Source organism: Heterodontus francisci, chromosome 15 (assembly GCF_036365525.1).
Source record: "Heterodontus francisci isolate sHetFra1 chromosome 15, sHetFra1.hap1, whole genome shotgun sequence".
Classification (NCBI taxonomy): Eukaryota; Metazoa; Chordata; class Chondrichthyes; order Heterodontiformes; family Heterodontidae; genus Heterodontus; species Heterodontus francisci.
Genome location: NC_090385.1, coordinates 45,770,559 through 45,792,872, shown reverse-complemented (window position 1 = coordinate 45,792,872; position 22,314 = coordinate 45,770,559). Strand labels below are relative to the sequence as shown.

Below are 22,314 nucleotides of genomic sequence, written 5' to 3'. Positions count from 1 at the left end.
TGGAACAGCGTGTGGTGTTTGCAATACAAAGGTAACATTAGTTCGGTGCCTGAGGCTCTGCCAGTGTCATTCTGATCAATTTTAACCAACCATAGGCAGTATTTCACTTCTAAGAGGAGCATAAATGGCATGATGCTACAAGCATATGTGTAACTGGGGTGTGTGAGGGGTGAGGGAGTACTTAATGACTGAAAAAAAAAGTCTGCACTTTTCGCCCATGGAGAGATAGCTGCATGAGGCCATTTCTTCTATGCATTGCATAAAAATGAAGTGGCAGACAATTCTAAGGAATCATGCTTTCAAGTTGGCAATCACTGCTGGTGAATTAAATATCAGTTTAGAGGCTAGCTGCAAAATAATGCACAATGCATCACAATTGCTGCGTGTTGTGTGCAGCCTTTGGCACATGCAAAAAATGTTGTCACATAGAACATACAATGGGACTCTATTGTTTGCTCAAAGATATATCACTTATGCTGAGCACGGTGGTTTATGTTGCTTAGGACACTAAGCTCCATCTTTTAGTTCTTTGCATGACTTGTTGACCAGTTTATTAAAAATTTTTATTTTAGAACAATTTCATACTTTTTTGTCTGTGGCAATAGGATAACACATGCTCCATGTTATAGAGTGGTTGTGTTCTGTGGTCATGTATAATACAGTGGGGACAGGTTTAAGTCTGAAGTCAATGGAATGGAAAATCAGGTGGGGTGCATAACAGACAACTGATCCACAACCACCAATTTTCTGCTCGTGTCCAAACTGAAAGATTCCCCCAGTGAGTTCAATATGAAGGCTGGTGTGTAGAGAATAACAAGGAAAGTTTTAATTGATTCTTACTCCAACAGAAATTGTAAAAAATCAATGTCTGTTACCATGCCTTTGTTACCTCTAAACTTGACTATTCCAACAAATTCCTGGCCAGTCTCCCACCTTCTACCCTCTGTAAACTTGAGGTCATCCAAAACTCTGCCACTTGTTTCCTAATTCACATCACACCTGTGTTCACTGCCCTATATTGACTCCCATTTAAGCAACACTTCAATTTTAAAATTCTCATTCTTGTTTCAATCCTTCCATGGCCTCACCCCTCTCTATTTCTGTAATCTGCTCCAGCCCACAACGCTGCTCCAATTCTGGTCTCTTGAGCATCCCCAATTTTAATCGTTCAACCATTGGCGGCCATGCTTTTGGTTACCAAGGCCTCAAGCTCCAGAATTCCCTCCCTAAACTTCTCCAATTTTCTTTCCTCCTTTAAGATACTCCTGAAAACTATCTCTTTGATGAAGCTTTTGGTCACCTGCCCTAGTATCTTCTTCTGTAGTTCATTGCCAAATTTGGTTTGATAATACTCCTGTCAAATGCCTTGGGGAGTTTTACTATGTTAAAGATGCTAAAATACAAGTAGTTGTTGTTTGAACAAAAGTTAAATGTGACTGGTAGGAATATGATACTTTGAATGAGAAACTTTTAAAAGATCAACATGATTAAAATATGCATCTGGAGTCAAGAAGCATACCAGAGTCATTACTAATCCACCCCAAGCAAACATTGATACTCACTTTACTAGTGTGATTCCCCGAGCAGACCGTCAAAGTCATTTGGCGGAATGCCTCATCACCAGAACTTTCAAACAAGCACCAAGACGTAGCTTGGCTGGTGGTGAGAAGGGCCCTCCCCGTCAGATCCTTCATGCACACCCGAAGTCTCGCCCCCTCCGCACAATGCCCCCGCGTTGGCTGTGGTGGGGAAGAGACGGTCGCCCACCTCCTCCTGGAATGTGCCTTTGCAAAGCAGGTGTGGAAAGAGATGCAGTGGTTTTTGTCAAGGTTCATCCCAAGCAGCTCTGTAACACAGGAGTCTGTGCTCTACGAGCTGTTCCCAGGGACGCACACCGAGACAAACATCAACTGCTGCTGGAGGACTATCAATTCGGTGAAAGACGCCCTTTGGTCTGCCCGAAACTTGCTGGTCTTCCAGCGCAAAGAGTTGTCCACCACCGAATGTTGCAGACTGGCACATTCCAAGGTCAAGGACTACGTGCTGAGGGACGCATTAAAGCTTGGGGCAGCCGCAGCAAAGGCTCAATGGGGAAAGACCACAGTGTAAGGTTCCCCCACCAAGCTGGACTGAGGGGCTGGATCCATGGGAAACCCCTCGAACTGTATCGTTAATATTCTCAATTGCTGTAAATGTAAAACTGTAATTGACATGACAATTGTGAAACGGAAGGGTTGGGAAGAAACTCATGACAGTATTGAAGGAAACTGATCTCCCTTGCAATGTTTGTATTTTTTGGTGCTGTTTGGAAACTGTTTGGCAATGTAATTTTTACAGATTTTTATGAATAAAGTATATTTTGGAAATAAAAAAAAAAATATAAAGAATTGGGAAAAAAAAAGTTCTCTCAGGACGAAGCTAGCCCATTGCACTTCGGGTGTGCTGACGCCTGTGATGTCCTCAAATGCGTGATACTCGACTGCAAAATTTGTGGTGGTGGGGGACTGCGTTCGCGCTCTCCTCTGGTTTTACAAAGCAAAATTAGAACTTCACTTAGCGCCTCTCAGCTTCTTATATCACCATCTTTTCTTACCAGTGCTTTCTTTGCATGCGTTCGCTGCACCGCTTACTCCCAACCTCCCTTTTATCTCTTCTCCACACACTCAGCATGTGGCACCAGTGTTCTCATCAGGTGCGAGGCACTCACGTTGTTGCTGTACGTGGCGCAGGTCTGGCCCATACCCCAACGGGAAAAGGAGATGGTGGATCCTGTCGGATGGTTCCCTGAGCAGACTGCCGAAGTCATTTGGTGGAATGCCTCATCACCAGAACTTTCAAACAAGCACCAAGATGTAGCTTGGTGAGAGGAGCCCTCGCTGTCAGATCCTTCCTGCAAGCCCGGAGTCTCACCTCCCTCCGCACAATGCCCTCGAGGTGGCTGTGGGGGGGAAGAGATGGTTGCCCACCTCCTTCTGGAATGTGTCTTTGCAAAGCAGGTGTGGAAAGAGATGCAGTGATTTTTGTCATGGTTCATCCCAAGCAGCTCTGTAACACAGGAGTCTGTGCTCTACGGGCTGTTCCCAGGGACGCACACCGAGATAAACATCAACTGCTGCTGGACAACTATCAATTCAGTGAAAGACGCCCTTTGGTCTGCCCGAAACTTGCTGGTCTTCCAGCGCAAAGAGTTGTCCACAACCGAATGTTGCAGACTGGCGTATTCCAAGGTCCAGGACTACGTGCTGAGGGACGCACTAAAGCTTGGGCCAGCCGCAGCAATGGCTCAATGGGGAAAGACCACTGTGTAAGGTCCCCCCACCAAGGTGAACTGAGGGGCCGGATCCATGGGAAACCCCACGAACTGTATCCAGAAAATATTTGTTTTGCTGCAAAATGTACATGGCAGGTAAAATGAAATGGAAGAGTTGTGAGACAACTCACTCCTGTATTGAAGAAAACTGATCTCCTTTGCAATCTTTGTATTGTTGACTTGGTGCTGTTTGGAACTGTTTTGTAATGTATTTTTTACAGATTTTTGTGAATAAAGTATATTTTGGAAATAAAAAAATATAAAGAATTGGGTTTGTGCCATTTATCCTCATTGCTGGGTGGAAATTATTTTTGCATGTTTGGCTCACTGTCATGAGGCTTCTTTAATTTCTATCCAGTGTTGCAATAAAATTGTCACCATTTCAGACAAAGAAAGTGAGTTTGTCAGTTTCAATTCCAAGTAGGAATGGGTCACAGCAGAAAAAATGCCTTTAATGTGGTACTATATTTTCTATCTCACCAAGGCAGACCACAAGTGTTGGTACTGGAAATGGAAATATCGCATTGATGTTATAGGAGTATGCTTCTGAGGTTGGGGCTGAGTAGAACGATGAACTTTACTCTTCAGATAATCTGTGCTGTAACTGGCCTGGAAATTCTTAAAGCAGATAAAGGGTGCCCAAAATGGAAATTTTTTCATGTCAAAGAATTAATATCACTCACCTTGAGAAGCATAGGAGCTACCCAACAAGCACCTACAATGCAACAGCAGTCCTGAAAAAGGAGGTCCTCTAGATTGACCCACAATTTTTGACCTCTGGTACACTGTACACATATTGACAGTTATTGATAATGAATTAAGTGATGTGTTACTAGTTTGAATGAATTGTTGGCACTATAGTATTCTAATACCGCATCTATTCTGATTAATATTACTGGACGTCTCGGATAGTTTTTGGTGAGCTATGGTTGATTCATTGGAATTCTGTGTAATGGGAGTGAATCAGAAGGAATTTGATCTATTGGAATTCACTAGCTGATGCTATCTCACAAATGAAATGGACTTAAAATTAATTGTTGCTGGGATTATTAGGGTAAAAATTAAAGTGGCACGTTAGTGCAGATGGAAATTTGGTAGAGTGGAACTTCGTGTTATGACAAGGTGAGCAGGGGTGTAGGGGTTCCCTCTCAGCCTTTGCCTGGTTTAACTGTAACAGGGTTTAATTTTAAAACACTGTGTTTTTAGCTCCCCCTTAGTGAATCCTTGTTCACTGTTCCAATTGTAAGGCAAAGAAATCAAACAGGTTTCCTTAAATTAAAACAAGAAAGGTAGAAGTTTATTAATCTTAAACTCCAATCCGGTTAACGACTATGAATATGCAACGTGACCACGCCAGCATGCATATACGATAAACACACACGCAGATAGAGACAGAAAAAGTAGAAGGAATAAAGGGGAAATGTTTGAGGCAATGTCTGGTAGTTACAGTCCTTTAAGTTCAATGTGGAGTCTTTGGTCGCCAGTATGTCTTGCGATTCGTTGGGGCCCAGTTCACACTTCAATTTGTTCTGATATAGGAGTCCTTTCTCTTTTGAGGTTTACGTGTCTTCCATGGGTCCAGTAGCTTGGGAGAAAGTGAGAGAGAGAGAGAGGCTTCCATGTTCCAGCTTCAGTTGCACACTGCCTTCTATTCCTTTCTGTGGCACAATTCAAAAAACCCCAGGTTGCCCAGCAGGGTAGTCATGTGACTAGCTCCTTGTTTGGAACAGTCTCTCCTGCGATTATATCACCTTAGCAGTCTCTGGAATGCACTTCCTTACACCTTCAATGACTGGTGATCAATATCCATTTGGGTTAACTGGAGCAGGGTATAGTCCTTTGTCTCCACAAGTAGTATCTCATAATATGCAAATGTCCTTCCAGCCCAGTGTTTGGTGATTTTCAAACAAGTAATTTCTTCACTCCAGCAACAGTTTACATCAATGTTCAGATGACCAAATTAAAATGCTTCATTCTTGACAGGTTGGGGTCTGCATGACACTTTGGCCTCTGCATGATATTTGCCCAAATACTGGGAACAATGCTTTTAACGTAACAAGGACAGGCATTGATATCAGTAGCAGCATCACAGGGGTACTACCCATTGCTAGTCAGAACATTGGAGCTGTGCCCTAGAACTCTAAAGGTCAGTGAATAGGTCTGACCTGTAAAGAAATACAGAAGGATGAGAGGTTTCTTCTTTGCTCCCAAGCTAGTAAGTCCCCCAAATCAAACAGAATCCAATCCCTAGAGGATTTATTGTCATTTGATATGTCCTTGATGGGATCAACTTATGGCCTATGTTTGATCTCTACAAATATAGGTAGTGCTGGGCCTAATGGAGGTACATCTGGAAGGAATCCCAGGGTAGCCTGGGAATGTTCCCATATGTACCTCCAGATTGCAGTCAGGATATTGAAGGTGCAAACAGAAGAATCACCGGCCCCTCCCAGGTCAGATTTTGCCATTACATGAAATGATGTGGAAACCTGGCAGATGAAGTTTCTATCTCAAATTCCAGTACCTCTGTGTTTACTGCACCTGAGGCGTGGAACATCTGAGCTATTATCTTCAATAAAATTCAAGAATTCTCCTTCTCCGTGGTGTCTTGCTCTGTGGGCTCTGGCTGTTGAGAAGGGCCTAGAGGAAAGAGAAAAGGAACAAAAGTTTGGCTGGCACTGAGAGTTGGAAATTAGCAGAAGACAGGCATCACAATACAGCTTGATGTAGTCAGAGGTTCATGAAGAGGTGCAAGTAATAGTCAGGTTCATGAAGGAGTGCAAGTCTGTTCAGAGAAGCTCCCAGTCTTGAAAAGTTCCATTCTCACAGCTTTAAAGGGACCACCAATTTCCAGCGCTTACTGCTATAGTTCTGAAAGTTATGTTGGATGGTCCGTTTCCAGACTTACTTTTCTTCATTGTGTCGTGTGTTGTCTTGTCCTACAAAACAGAGCAAAAATTAATGAGTGTTGCTTGAAAAGGAGTGTGCACACGTGTCGCTTCTGCTTGTTTTGCAGATGCTGTGAGGGAGAAGAAGATGGAATGGGAGATGAAAAGTATGCGTGTGGGGTGTGAAGTGTGGAACAGCCATGAGAGAATTCTGGAAAGATTACCAAGTGAGAATAAAATAGTCGGCAAGCACACAACTGACTGAATGGCCTCCTTCTATGATGTAACCATTCTACGGTTCTATGACATGGGTTGATTTCCAGGCATGTCAGTGAATCGGGTAGCAAACCTGCTCATGCATTTTTAATGAGGATTGTGGCAGGATCTGAACCTGGAGAGAGTCGGGAGCGGCGGCGGCAGTGGTGGACCTGCAAGGAACCTATCGGGGAGAGAATAAATCCAGGCTCAGGGCCTTCCATTTACCTGGAGGGAGTCGGGAGCAGCGGTAGCAATGGCGGACCTGCGAGGATCCAATTACCTCTATGTGCAAGAGTTTGAAAAAAAAATCAAAACATGGCATCACTGGAAAGTGGTGAGTTAATTGGCTAGTGAGTATTTCTGCTTAGGGACTGTGTCTAAACAACTGGGAGTTTAAAAAGTTAAAAAAATCAAGTATTAATAACAAGTATCAAGTGAGCAGCTGGTGAGTCTTATCTTTTACTTTTAAATAAGGTTAATTACTATTGGTAAGGTTTATTACTATTGGTAAGGTTTATTACTATTGGTGAGGTTATTACTACTACTGGTAACGTTTTAGTATTGGTAGGATGTATTAATAGTCGTAAGGTTTCTTAGTATTGGTAAAGTTGAGTGTTAGCAGTAGTAAGGTTTTTGGTAAGGTTTATTACTATTGGTAGAGTTTATTAGTATTAGTAGTAGTAGGGTTTATTAGTAGCAGGGTTTAATTGCAGTACCGAGGTTTATTATCTAACAGATAATAGCACAGCCTCTGGAGTGCACATCCTGTGCTATGTGGGAACTCCAGGATATTTCTCGTGTCCTAGAAAGCATATATGCAGGAAGTGTCATCAATTGCAGCAGCTTGAGCTCCAGGTTTCAGAATTTGAGCAACAGCTGGTGTCACTGGGGCGAATCCGTGAGGTCGAGAGCTTCATGGATAAGGAGGAGGTATCAGACAGGCTGTCTATGGTTAAAATTGATAAGACACCAGGGCCAGATGAGATGCATCCAAGGATACTGAGGGAAGTGAGTATGGAAATTGCAGAAGTACTGGCCATAATTTTCCAGTCTTCCTTAGATTCAGGGGTGGTGCCAGAGAACTGGAGAATTGTAAATGTTACACACTTGTTCAAAAAAGGGTGTAAAGATAAGACTAGCAACTACAGGCCAGTCAAGTTTAACTTCGATGGTGGGGAAACTTCTGGAAACAATAATTTGGGACAAAATTAATGGTCACATGGACAAATCCAGGTTAATTAAGGAAAGCCAGCACAGATTTGTAAAGGGAAAATCACGTTTAACTAACTTGGAGTTTTTTGAAGAGGTAACAGAAAGGGTTGATGAGGATAATGCTGTTGATGTGGTGTACGTGGACTTCCAAAAGGCATTTGATACAGTGCTGCAGAACAGACATGTGAGCAAAGTTACAGCTCATGGAATAAAAGGGACAGTAGAAACATTGTTACGACTGACTGCACCTGTCCAAAGCCCCCAATCAAAATATATGATTCTGATTGTGGTGGGAGAAACGCACTGATAATTCAATCACATCCCTCCACAAGATCGGCTAACATATCACTTTAAAAACTTTCCAAATTAAAGAAAGACCCAGCCAAATTGTACCATCCATTAACCCCAAAATGAGGCTAACCAAACCAGGTGTCTTTAAGTCAACAAATTAACTCTTTAATTAGAAGAACTAAATTCTTAAACACTATGAAGATATAAACAACATTTAGAATAGAAAAAATTAGAGTCCTTACAAATTTACAGTCCAATGTTGTTTGAAGTCCCCGCAGAATGTTGTTCGAAGTCCCCGCAGAATGTTGTTTTCCTTCTCCAGCGATGAATTTCAACAATTAACAACTTGCGAACACTTTCGATAGAATCAATCTGACTTAAGTTTTTGAGGGATAAAAGATTGTCACAGTCTAACTTCCCTTTCTTCAGTTTAAATTACCAGAGATCTCTGTTTTTGGCTTGATGTTTTAGAATTTTGAGAGATAATAATTAAAACAGACTAAAATCCTATTCCTTCAGTTTAAATGGTTGAGAGCTCTTTTCAGGTGTGTTCATCACAGCTGTGTCTGTATTCAGTTAGGACAAACTGTCTTCAACTCATAAGCCAGTTCAAAACTGAATTGTAACAAATGTATTGCATCAGGCTCACTCCCAGTGGCTATATCTATGGTAATGAGAATGCGCCCTTTGAATCGTGGTCTCCAAATGGCTGTTTCTAAGGCAACGAAAATGCACCTATCTATAACTCCTAAGGCTTGCCGGCTCTTAAAGCAATACTGATGATCCCTTGCAAGCCTTAAAGGCAAACCACATATTCTGAAAAAAAAACTACAGGAACATAACAACATGGATACAAAATTGGCTGAGTGACAAAAAACAGAGAGTACTAGTTAATGGAAGTTTTTCAGGCTGGAGGCAGGTTTGTAGTGGAGTTCCCCAGGGGTCAGTGTTGGGACCCTTACTCTCCCTGATATATATTAATGACCAAGACCTTAGTGTACTGGGCACAAGTTCAAAATTTGCAGATGATTTGAAACTTGGAACAATTGTGAACCATGAGGAGAATAGTGTAGAACTTCAAAAGGACATGGTCAAGTCAGTGGAATAAGCGGACAAGTGGCAAATGAAGTTCAATGCGGAGAAATGTGAAGTGATTCATTTTGGTAGGTGTTATAACCAAGGTGGGAGAAATTCACTGTTAATTCAGTCCCACTTCTCCATGGGTCACAGCATATCAATGAATTTTCCCACTTACCGAAGAAAAGCCAATTAAAACTCTATTTGTCCCCCAGAATAAAGCACACCAACCAGGTTTCTTTAAGCAACAACAACATTAACTATTTATTAGAAAAAAATAAGTCTTATCCACTAATGAGATAAATCTAGATATATGAAAGCTCCTTATTTCCCTAGTCCTCATGCACACACATTCAAAAAAAATGGTTAACCAGAGAAAAAGGATTTTTAGGTTTACAGCTGTTTCTTAAGAACAGAAGGAATAATAAATCAGTTTGTCACATTATGGTCGGAAATTCTTCAGCTGGGTGTGCTGCACCAGAGTCGAATAGTCAGATGCCACTCAAAGTCTCTCCAGTCGAGGTTGGTGAACAGTCTGTGATGGGTAGGCATTCAAGGCAATTGGGCGACAGCAGGCATCACATATGTCTTTCAGCAGGGGTGCAGCAACAGGTCAGCTTAGGACTCACAGCAGCAGTATAGCATAGAAGCTTTCTTCAAGTTCCAGGATTTCCCAAAACACAGAAGGCAACAGGAATCATACTGGATGCAGGAATTCTTCAGAGACAGGAGGCATTAGGAATTTGCCACCTTTCAAATACAGGATTTCTTTTCAAGAGGTGTGCAGGTTTCCTTTTTTTCAGAGTGAGGTCTTTTTCTGGGTTTTCCACTTTGATCTCCAGGCTGTTCAGAAACTGAATTTCAAATGCCTGCTCTTTGTCCAACTCACTGGTTTGTAAAAGGATCCAAAGTGACAGTGAACCTTCCTGAGCCAATCACATGACCAGGCACAGTGTCTCACTTGTCATTCAAAGTGTTGCTCTGCGGAGGTCAAAACCCCTGGCTGATTTTCTTGAAACTGCTTGCTTTCTTATTCTTGTATACAAAGTCAACATCCAAAAATTTCAGCTATTTGCAGGTGTCCATGTCCACTGAAAATCCTTTTTTCAGTTTTTTAAAACACATAGAATTCTAAGATTTTAGTACAAATATAAAACCTCTTGTAACATAGGAAGAACATGGAGAGACAGTATAACATAAAGGATACAACTCTAAAGGGGTGCAGGAGCAGAGGGACCTGGTGGCACATGTGCATAAGTCATTGAAGGTAGCAGGACAGGTTGAGAGAGTGGTTAATAAAGCATACAGTATCCTAGGCATTATTAATAGGAGCATAGAGTACAAGAGGAAGGAGGCTATGTTGAACTTGTATAAGGCATTAGTTCAGCCTCAGCTGGAGTATTGCATTCAGTTCTGGGCACCGCACTTTAGGAAAGATGTAAAGTCACTGGAGAGTAGAGAAAAGATTCACGAGAATGGTTCCAGGGAGGAGGAACTTCAGTTAAGAAGATAGAATGAAGAAGTTGGGACTGTTTTCCTTGGAGAAGAGAAGGCTGAGAGGAGAATTGATGGAGAGAATCAAAGTCCTAAGGGGTCTGGACAGAGTGGATGGGGAAAATCTGTTCCCACTCATGAAAGGATTGAGAACAAGAGGGCACAGATTTAAAATGATTGGCAAAAGAAGCAAAAGCGACATGAGGAAAAACTTTTTCACGCAGCGAGTGGTTAAGGTCCGGAATGCACTGCCTGCGACTGTGGTGGAGACTCATTCAATTGAGGCTTATAAAAGGGAATTAGACTGTTAACTGAAAAAGAAGAATGTGCAGGGTTACGGGGAGGAGGCGGGGGAATGTCACTAGGTGAATTGCTCAATCAGAGAACAGGTGCAGACATGATGGGCCGAATGGCCTCCTTCTGCACTGTAACAATTCTGTGATTCTGTGATGAGTCACTGAGCACAAGTGGCCTGCAGCTGGGACAGTGCAGGTTTCAGCTCACCAGAGGGCAAGATTAAACAAGAATTTTGTTGCTGGCGACTCAGATGAAGGCTTCAATGGGGTGGCGTACAGGAAAATGTATGGGTATTATTACGGTCAGGTGAGGAGGGGTCGAAGGGCTTCCCTTTTTTCCCTCTCCCTGTTTGACCACAACAGGTTTAATTCTTTTTTAAAGTGAATGTACTGGCCAATTCAGTAGGTGTTTGATTACTTACTTGCTATGGTCATAACAAGAACCAATCAGACATGTTTTCTTAAGTTTATCAAAGAAAGAGGTTAACTTTATTCTACCGAAACCAAACTAATGAAAATAATAAACTATGTACCAACTTTCACTCACACACACACACTGGAGGTTTACATGCACACAGATAGGTTACAGAGTGGGGAAAGCTAGATTGGTTGAGTTAGCATTCATAGAAAAAACTGGTATATAGTCTGTGGAGTTTGGTGATTCGCTGGCTTCTAGCTGAATTTGATGGCCCTGAGGCTTTTAGTTTGAAGAGGTAGATGACTGGTTCAGTGGGTGTCTTGGAGAGAGTGACGTGGATGATTTCCTCCAATGGAGTTTCTGATTGTAGCTGGAGTATGTAAAGATGGTCAGTCAACAGGCAGAGTTTGAAGCTTGTAAGCTGAAATGGAGAGAAAGAGAAAGAGGGACCCCCACTTGGGTCTGCACCTGTCAGAGTCCAGAAGCTTCTCTTTGCTGCTGCAGAGAAACACAAGCTTAAAACCACAGATGGGGAGGGGCTTGTCACATGACAGTCACCCACTGATTCAAACATTGTAGCAGTGTTTCTCTTCTTGCTAAAAATAATATGTAGTTCCCTTAAACTTCCTGGGTCTTGGTTCTTGCTGGGATGAGCAATCATTTCGTCTCCACCTCAAGGGCTTGCAATGCAAAACACAGTGTTGCAAATTAGATGACCATCTTAAGCTGCCAGGATGGTCATCCTTCATCTGTTCTCTCTTAAATTTCTTTGAAAAATATAAATTCAGATCTCCAGTCAGTGGATTAAAGAAAATTATCATTCAACCAAACAAGCTGGTGTGACAGCTACGTACAGAGATGCTCGGTACATTGGCAGATCTTCCAGAAAGCCTACGGTGATTGTCAAAGAACCTGGATGAGTCTAGCACCAATTTGGCACAGGCTTTGCACAGAGATTAGAGCTCATCCTTCCCAATGTGGAAGTGATGGCCAACTACATGAGGACGCCAGCGGGCCCAACTATGATGCAGCGTGTGATGGCCAATGTCTCAGCTTCCATTTCAGAACAAGCAGAAGCCAACCAGCATCTGAGTGCTGCAGTGGAAGCTCAGATGAAATGAGGCAAGCTCAGCTTGTTGCCATGGAGGCTCAGACTGCTGCCATCATGCCTTCAGATACCAGTGCTCAAAGGAGCTTGCAGGGTCTCACAGCAGTCCAGCAATCTGTCCTCCAACAGATTACCAGAATTTCTGAGCCCCTGCCCCGGGGAAATGGCAGTGGCTCTCTCAGGATGACAGCATTTGTCCTCCCACCACTGCCACTCTGCCAATGCCCTTGCCGTTGCCTGTCAGTGAGCCAGCCCATACTTCTACTGCCATGCTGAGGTGCTGCAGTCTGAAGCTGGGCCTTCTAGGCACAGAGCTGCTTGAGGTCATCCTGCAAGGCCATCTGCAGCCTCCTCCGTCTGCAGCTTTCCGCCAGCCATGCAGCAGCTACTGGGGCAGCAGCACTGCGCAGGAGCACTAGGCCAGGCAAAAATATGAAAGACAGACACTAAGAGAATCCACAGGGGTGATGAGTTGACTTTGTGTAGAATATTTGATGATTTGTTTGTTAACGTTTGTTTGAAATATTTGTCTAGTGTTCATTTTATTTCAGTATTGTGGTCAAGGGGATTCTGTAATGGTCAGCAACAGATGGGAAGATAAAGTTGATAATGACTGTTGTTGAATGGGGAATTGAGATTGTGTTCACTGGTACCGCAGTCGGATGAGCCAATCGCAGACAGCCAGGCTAGAAAGGGGCTGTGTTGATTGCCTTCTCTCTTCCTCCTCAGCTGTTTGCCTTTTAAATGGTGGCGAGGGCTGTGCTCTTGGTGGTGGTGTGACCCACACTAGAAAGGTGCATATGCGGCATGGACACCATTTTGCACCCAAATGGCACCTGTAACCTCAAAAAAAAAATGATGCCATGGAGTCAAATGTTGCATCCTCAGTCTTCAATCCTCAGTTCCAGTCCATATACAAGCAGATATAAATGTGTCACTTAAATTTGAAAGTTTCCTCGGCGTCTCAGAAAGCTAACACCTTCCTGCCAAAAAAAAGGCGAGGCATTCCTACCAGCTCATAAGGATGAGGTCATACAAGTTCTGAAAACATTGCTAACTACAAGCATATAGCAGGAGAATTTTTGGCCTCTTGCTGAGTGGAAATGGGGCAGTGTGATCCCCAAAATGGTGTGTAATTATTTGCTGCAATGTTCCTGCTGATGTTGTGACCATCCCTATCTTCCCCAGGACCCACTACTGGGTGGTCCAAGTGCCAGCCTGAGTCAGGAGGCAGTCCCTTTCAATATGCAAATTGGAGTCCTATGACATACATAGAACATCAATTGCCATTTTGGACAAGTATCAGCTGGCCGTCTAGTCCATGAGGAGGCCAACAGGTTAGACTTAATCTATTTTTGTGGGGCCTGGAGGAGCAACAGCCTGGGACTTTTCCATACCGGGTTCTCTGTCCTGCCAAGAACAGATCTTCATTCAGCGGGGAGCTGATGTGCTGCCCCAAGGCGCTCGTTTTCCATTCACAGTCTGCTGGCATTATGTTAATGAAACCCAGCCCTCAATATAGGCCAGGCCTCCTTTACACGATTGGGTGGCTGGCTGATGTATTTCACTGGTAGTCAGAGTCTAGCCTATAGATTGTAATCTGTTCAATATCTAATGCCTTTAACTTGTTGTCTGGCTAAGGAGTCTAATTCAAGATCAAACTCAGACACTGATTTCAACTATATTTATAATCAACAAGCAGTTAATGTTAAATTACTGCGATATTACTAAACTGCCTTTGCAAACTGCCATTTATTCAATTAATTAACTCTATCTACTAATTATTTTTATACCAAAAGTTTAAGTGTTGTTAACTATGGAGCTGACAGTTGACCTTACATTTTTGGTGGGAACAGGGTAGTTGCACAGGGTAAATGGCAGTGATTACCATCCCGCTCCCACTGCCCATCCACCCACTATTTCGATCCAGTCCTGGAAATGGTCAGTCTTATTAAGATACGCAGATCTTGGTGTTATGGCATACTTATATGGAAAGCGAGAAAGAAAGAGCTTGCATTTATATATTGCCTTTCACAACCTCAGGACATCCCAAAGCACTTCACACCCCATGAAGTACTTCTGAAGTGCAGTCACTATTGTGATATAAGAAACACATAATAAACACCACAGCCAGTTTGCACACAGCGAGGTCCCGTAAACAGCAATGAGATAATAATCAGAAAATCTATTTTAATAATGTTGACTGAGGGATAAATATTGGCCGGGACACTGGGAAGAACTCCCTGCTTTTTAATGGATAACACAACGGGATCCTTTGGGATTTTTTTACTTCTGACGAGGGGGCCACAGTTTAACCTCTGAAAAATGGCACCTACAACCGTGCAGCACTCCCTTGATATTGCTCAACCCAAACTTTCTGACCCAGAGACAACAGTGTTACGACTAGGTGAGAAAGGGGTCTAGGGTTCCCTCAGCCTTCATCTGGTCTTACTGTAACAGGGTTTAATTTTTAACACACCGGTTTTTTTTAGCTACCCCTTAGTGAATCCTTGTTCACGAACTTCCAATTATAAGGCAAAGAAACTAGCCAAAGAGGTTTTCTTAGTTTTAAAGAAAAAAGGTTGAACTTTATTAAACTTAAACTCTAATTCGGTTAACGCCTACAGATATGTGATGCGTCCGCACTAGCATGCATACACGATACACACATGCAACTGGAGACAGAAAAGAGCAGAAGAAATAAAGTGGAAAAGTTTGAGTCAATATCTGAAGATGGTTTTGATTACTGTTCTCTAAGCTCGTTGTAAAGTCCTTGACTGTTGGTAGGTCTTACTTTTCGTTGGGGCCCAGTATTCTTCTTAAACCTTGTTCGATGTAGGAGACTTTTCTCTCGTGAAGTTCATGTGTCCTCAGTGGGTCCAGAGGCTTGTGAGAAAGAGATGGGAGCAGACAGGAGATATCTTTTCAATCCAGGAGCAAGCAGTCTTTCTGAGTTCAAAAACTCTGTGGCTAGTTCAAAAAACCCTGGACCAGCCAGTTAGTCATGTGGCCAGCTGGTTTAACCAGTCCTGTCTTTTGTGGATTGTATCACCTTAGCAGTCTCTGGAATGCTCTTCCTTACACCTTCAATGTCTGATGATCAAAATCATTGTGGGTTGAATGTGTCAGGGAATGGTCCTTTTGTCTCCACAAGCACTGTCTATTAGTATGCAAATGTTTTTCAGCTAAAATCAATGTTCATATGACAAAATTAATATGCCTCATTCTTGGCATGTAGGGGCCTGCATGACAAGAGTGTCACCACTGAGCCAAGGCCCTCACTTATGCTCTGTCCATTCGTGTTTGGTATTGAGTGGCCTAACCAGTGGTACTTAAAGGGACAACTGCCGGTCACTCAAAAATTTTATAATGCACATATATAGGCACAATTTTGAAAAGTCTAGATGAGCAGAGAAACTTTGGTGTACATATACACAAACTCTTAAAAGTGGCAGGGCAAGTTGATAAGGTGGCTGAAAAAGCATATGGGTTACTTAGATTTATAAGCAGAGGAATAGAATATATAAGCAAACAGATCATGCTAGAAACTTTATCAATCACTGGCTTGGCCTCAGCTGGAGCACAATTCTGGGCACTGCAGAATTAGAGATATGGCCTCAGTTTAATGGCACTGCACTGGAATGTCAGCCTATATTTTTATATTCAAATCCCTGGAGTGGGATGTGAATTTATAACCTTCTGACTCAGAAGTGAGAATACTACCAACTGAGCCATGGCTAATAGGGAGCAGCTGGAAGAGTTAAGGTTAAGAAGTGGCCTAATCGAAGTTTTCAAAATGGTGAGAGGTTTTAATAGAGTAGATAGAAAAACATTGTTCCCTCTAGTCAGCAGATCGATAACTGGAGGTCATAGATTTTTTTTCTTTTATGGGATGTGGGCATCATTGGCAAGATCAGCATTTGCTGCCCATCCTGAATTGCCCTTGACAACTGAGCAGCTTCCTAGGCCATTTCAGAGGTCAGTTAAGAGTTAACCACATTATTATGGGTCTGGAGTCACATGAGGACATTAGTGAACACAATGGGTTTTTATAACAAAAAATGATAGTTTCATGGCACCATTACTAAGACTAGCTTTCAATTCCAGACTTTTTTTATTAATCAATTGAATTTAAATTCCACCAGCTGCCACAGTCAGATTTGAACCCATATCCCCAGGGGATCAGCACAGAACTCAAGATTATTAGCGCAGTTACATTGCCACTACACCACCATCTCCTCTTATTCAAACTCATTGGCAAAAGATCTAGAGCGGAGATAAGGATATAGTTATTTTTTTACTCAAGAGTTGTTGGAATCTGGAACAAGACCTGAAAAGGTGGTGGGAGCTGATGCCATAAATAATTCTAAAAGGAAGTTGGATAGGGACTTGAGGATGAGGAACTTGCTGGATTACAGACAAAAAGTGGGACTAAGCACTCTTTCAAAGAGGCAGCATGGGCATGCAGGCCGAATGTCCTCCTTCTGTGCTGTAAGTTTCTATGTTTCTATGATTCTATGAATGCTGCTCCTAGTGCCACAAACCTTCCTAGCTACTAGATTTCTTGCGCCTAGATCAGCAAGCTGCCTGTCAGATCTGGTTGAGTGCTGGCAGCTTGCCAGTATTATTCAAATGAGACCTGACCATGAAAATGGTTCAGGCCTTGTAGTGATTCCATTGTTCAGGCTTGTAATACCTGCCTTCTGCCTGATGGAATTGGGCACATGAAAATTCTCCCTGATGATTCTAAGGTCAATAAACAATTGTTAGCTCATGATTTCTTCATGATAGTTGGCAAGAAAGGTTTAATTAATTCACCCTGTAGCTTGTGCAGATCCTGATGTGAGGTTTGTAGTGCAGATGCTGATGGAATTCAACTGGTTGATGCAAGTCAGGTTGGTGAGCCAAGATTAGGCACCATTAACTCTTTGGCATAAATTGGGTGGTAAACTACATGAGGTTCCTTGGCGAGAGGGTAAGGCGAAAGGTTAAGGATTTGTCTGGTGCCTTCAAAGAACATTCTTGTCAGGGTATTGAGAAGAGTGTTTTCACAAGATGGTGGAATGCCTTCTTGAACCATTATAATTCTTCAGAGGGTATTCCCACAGTGATGCTAAATACAGAATTCAAAGATGTTGAACGACGATGAAGGGACAGTGCAATATGTCCAAGTAATGATAATGTGCAACTTGGAGGGGAACTTGGAGATGCTGGTGTTTCCTATGAGATTGCTATTGTTGTCTTTGGTGGTAAAGGCCATAGGGCAGAATTACGCTGTTCATGTAAGCCTGATGAATTTGATGAGTTGCTGTAGTGTACCTTTTAGATGGTACATATTGCAGCCAGAATGTATGATGGTAGAGTGTTCTGTCCTGGCTGGTGCTGTTGCAGCTTCACCTATCCAGGTAAGTGCCATCACTGAGTCCCTCACCATCAACATCCTGGGGTTACCATTGACCAGAGATTGAACTGAACCAGTCACATAAATAGAGCTTGTCAGAGGCAGGGTAATCTGTAGTGAGTAGCTCATCTACTGACTTCCCAAAGCCTCCCTCGCACCTACAAGACACAAGTCAGGAATATGATGCAATACTTTCCACTTTCCTGGATGTGTCCAGCCGCAACAACACTCAAGAAATTCAACACCATCCAGGATAAAGCAGTCTGCTTGGTCGGCACACCATGCACTGGCTTAAACAGCTATTCCTTCCATTATCAGCATACCACGGCTGCAGTGTGTACAATCTACAGGATGCACTGCAGCAACTTGGCAGTGTGTACAATCTACAGGATGCACTGCAGCAACTTGGCAAGGCTTCTTTGACAGAATTTCCACCATCTAGAAGGTTGAGGGCAACAGGTGCATGGAACCCAAAGTTTTTCTTCTAGTCACACACCATTATGAGTTGGGCATATATTGCCCTTCCTTCATTAACACTTGGTCAAATTCCTGAAACATCCTACCTAAAATCATTGTGGGTGTGCCTTCACCACACTGACTGCAGCAGTTCAAGAAGGTCCACAATTACCTTCTCAAGGATAACTAGACATGGGCAATAAATGCCAGCCTTGCCAGTACACCTTCAGTACTACCTGACATTTTTGACATCCCTTTATTCCTGTTCTCATTCACAACAACATTCATTTATACAGCACGTTTAACATAGAAAAACTTTCCAAGGGGCTTTGCAGAGGCATAGTCAGACGAAAAAGAGAGCCAAGACAAAGCAGGAGAAATTAGGAGGGGAGGTGGGTTTGAAGAAGGGCCTGAAATGAAAAGAGAGAAATGGAGAGGCAGAATGGTTTACAGATCTGCTTATCTGGAGGGGTGCAGCAGCAACAGTACTCAAATATAAACAAAATCATGGTAAGACATCCATGAAAGAGTGAAGCACTGTTCCAGTCCTACTTGCTTGTACACCAAAGTGCTTCTGGAGACCATAGTCTGAGCAGTGTTTTTAAAATGCTGCACAGAAGTTTCCTGGATGTTCATCTGCTTTCATCCATTTTACACCAATTCTTGCAATGGATATTCAAATGAACATACCCAGGAAATATGCATGTAACTCCCTCTGCTGGCGACAGGTGGATACAATGATTTTTTTTTAAATAGTAACTGCAACTGTCATGCAGGCCCCACCTGCCAAGAATGAGGCACACATTATTTTGCCACATGAACATTAAGACTTAAAATTGCTGCTGGGAAGAGGGCCTATCACCAGGAATTGCCAGGCCTTTCACCAGACAGACCTTATTTGCATAGTAACAGACAGTACTTGGAACGGACAAAGGGGCCACTCCCTGCTCCAATTTAATTAACAATGGACTTTTGATAATCAGGCATTGAAGGCAGAGAGGCTAGCATTCCAGGTTAACTGCTAAGATGACCAAATACACAAACAGACGTGGTCAGACCAGTTCAGACACACGACTAACTGACTATTGGAGTTTTTTGAATTTGAACTTGCCACAGGGAATTTGAACTCAGTCCGCTGTTTGCTCCTGGACTGAAAAGACCTCTCTCCTGTCTGCTCTCACAGAACTGAAGACCGATTGAAGACACAAGAATCCCAAGAGAAAAAAGTCTCCTACAATGAACAAGGTTTAAGAAGAATAGTGGGCCCCAACAAAAAGCAAGACTACTTACAAAAGGACTACAGTGAGCTCGGAGTACAGTAAACAAGAAACTCTTCGGATATTGCCTCAAACCTGTCTACTTTATTTTTCTTCTGCTCTTTTCTGTCCCTATTTGCATGTGTGTATGCTAGTGTGGGCGTGTCGTATATCCGTGGGTGTTAACCTTATTAGAATTTAAGTTTTAATAAATTTCACTTTTCTTCTTTAAACCTAAGAAAGCCTTTTTATGCTCATTTCTTTGCCTTATAATTGGAAAGTGGTGAATAAGGATTCACCAAGGGGGAGCTCAAAACACAGTATGTTTAAAAATTAAACCCTGTTATAATAAGACCAAGTGAAGGCTGAAAAGACCCCGAGATACCTTTCTCACCTGTTCGTAACACAATGTAAATCACATAGGGAAAATTCTAGGCCATTCTGGCTACAAAGATTGTGTGAAACTGTTGTAATTAAAACAGAAAATACTGGAAATATTCAGCAGGTCTGGTAGCATCTGTGAAGAGAAAAACCGAGATAATATTTCAGGCCCAAAACGTTAACTCTGTTTCTCTCTCCACAGATGCTGCCAGGCCTGAAGGATGTTTTCACTACTTTGTTTTTATTTCAGATTTCCAGCATTCACATTATTTTGCTTTTGAATTAGTGAAACTGCTGCAGTTTCTTTTCGATCCTCAACATGTTAGGACATGTTGCACACTTTATATCAGTGAAATTTGAGCATGACACATGCAATACACAAAAACTGAAATGCTGTTGGCTCCCCTCTAACCAGCAATAATCTGGGAATGAACTTGCTTAACAAAGCACTGCATAGACATACAGGGCACCATATGCTCAAAACATTATGGTAATTTCCTGCCAAATGTACAGCAGGTAGGAATCATGTGAATGAGTTCCCATGTACTGGCCATTAGCACTAAATTGCCCACTATAACCTTTCCACGAACATCACGTTTTAACAACAGTGACGACATTATTAGATTCTTAACATCAGTAGGTGCTAATATTTCAGATCTGCTTCCATATGCAAGTTAGAGATATTCCTTTAATGAGCAGCTTCTGACAAAGTATTAATTAGACAAGTGTTTTAAGACAGATTGCTCCATCCATTGCATCGAAAATGGACTTCAGTTAGCAGAGACTGAGCTGTTGCTTTATATGAAAGAGGAGCACATTCAGGCCTCCTGCCCAGCAGAAAATGGAGGGAAATGACCTCCCATTCCATTGCTGACAATGCTGTGGCCAAGGGAATGTTTCCCCCCCCCCCCCCCCCCCCCCGGGCTTACCACTTGAGTTAGGCATTCAGCCCATTTAAAATGCTAATCAGGGACCTATGATGTACATTGAACCCTGATCACTGTCATTAGGCCTAAATGAGCTGAGTGTGCGCTGTGTACGTTCCAAGCAATATCAGCTGGCAACCTGGCCTAAGAGGCAAGTTGCTTTTTATTTTTGTGGCCCTCCCTCCACCCCCACAACTCCAGACATCAGAGTCTCTCACCCTGTCCCATCAGACTATTTCCTTGCAGCCTGGAGGCCAGGTTGGCCGTCAGATATTGTGGTGGCCCAGAGCTGGGGATGTGTCTCAATACCTGCAACTTGCCATGCCAATGCTAATGAATGCCATCCTCAGAAATGGACCGGGCCCCCCAATGTGACTATTTGCCAGCAAGCTAGTACTTTCCCCCAGCCAATTGCCCTGAGTTTACTGGGGGAAAATCCACCCCAACGTTTTTAAAACAAATATCAAAATACTGTACAACCTGGAAATTTGAAATGAAAAAACAAGAAATCTTGGAAACACTCAACAGGTCAGGTTGCATCTGGAGAGAGAAAGATAGGGTTAATGTTTCAGGTCATGACCTTTTATTAGAACCGGGAGATGTTAGAAATGAACAGTTTTCAAGCAGGAACCAAGTCAGGGAAAAGAGAGGGTGGAAGAATTAAATGAAGAATGTTTTTTGATGAGATGATTAAATGACAGAAATGATAATGGCATAAGACAAAAGAAGGCAATAATGAGAAAAATTAGAGAAATAAAAGTTGTGTCCAGGATCCAGAGGATATGTAATTGGCAACAGCAGAGGAAGAAAGCATGGAAAATCTGGTAAAGCAGAGAGGCTCCAGTGGCTCAGGAGCATGGTGGAAGAAAAAAGGCAGGTGATAACAGGGGTGCAGACCACACTGTTGACCTTGTACCAACAGGGGATCCTGTGCTTGGGGGAAGTTGGAATTCATCCAAGTCTGAAAGTTGAACATGCAGTCTGACATATCAGAGGCAAATGAAAAGTTGACAGAAGTGGTGGGATGGTAGAGCTGCTGTAGTTGGCATATATGTAGAAACTGATCTCATGCTTGTGGATGATACCATTGAAATGGATTATGTAAATGAGGAAGGGACAAAAATAGATTCTTGTGGTCTTTGGAGGTGGCATTACAATGTGTAAAGAGAAGCCATTGCTGGTTGCTCTGGCAACATTCCAATAGGGAGGGATGGAACCATGGAAGGGTAGTCCAATGGAGTTGGATAATGGTGGAGAGTTGTTGGAGGAGTATAGGCGTGTTCAATCGTGCCAAACATTGTGAGGCAGTCAAGGAGAATGCAAAGAGATAAGGCACCACAATCACAGTTGTAGAGTCTGTCATTCGGGATTTTAGCTGAAGCTTACAGTTTACAGCTAACAAAGTTGTGAAAATTGATATCCCTTTGGGTGTTTCCATTGTGTTGCATGAATTATGCCAATTTTGTGAAGGAGCAAAGTTTTCAGTTTTAATGCCACTTCAGTCATACATGCACATTCTTCAATACCCAAGGATTTGTATTA

The 22,314-nt window shown here is 42.6% G+C and overlaps 1 pseudogene; it reads left to right on the top strand.

Moving 5' to 3' along the window:
- Nucleotides 1-2,373: 2,373 nt before the first annotated feature.
- Nucleotides 2,374-2,525, top strand: LOC137377954 (U1 spliceosomal RNA; annotated as a pseudogene).
- The last annotated feature ends 19,789 nt before the right edge of the window (nucleotides 2,526-22,314 follow it).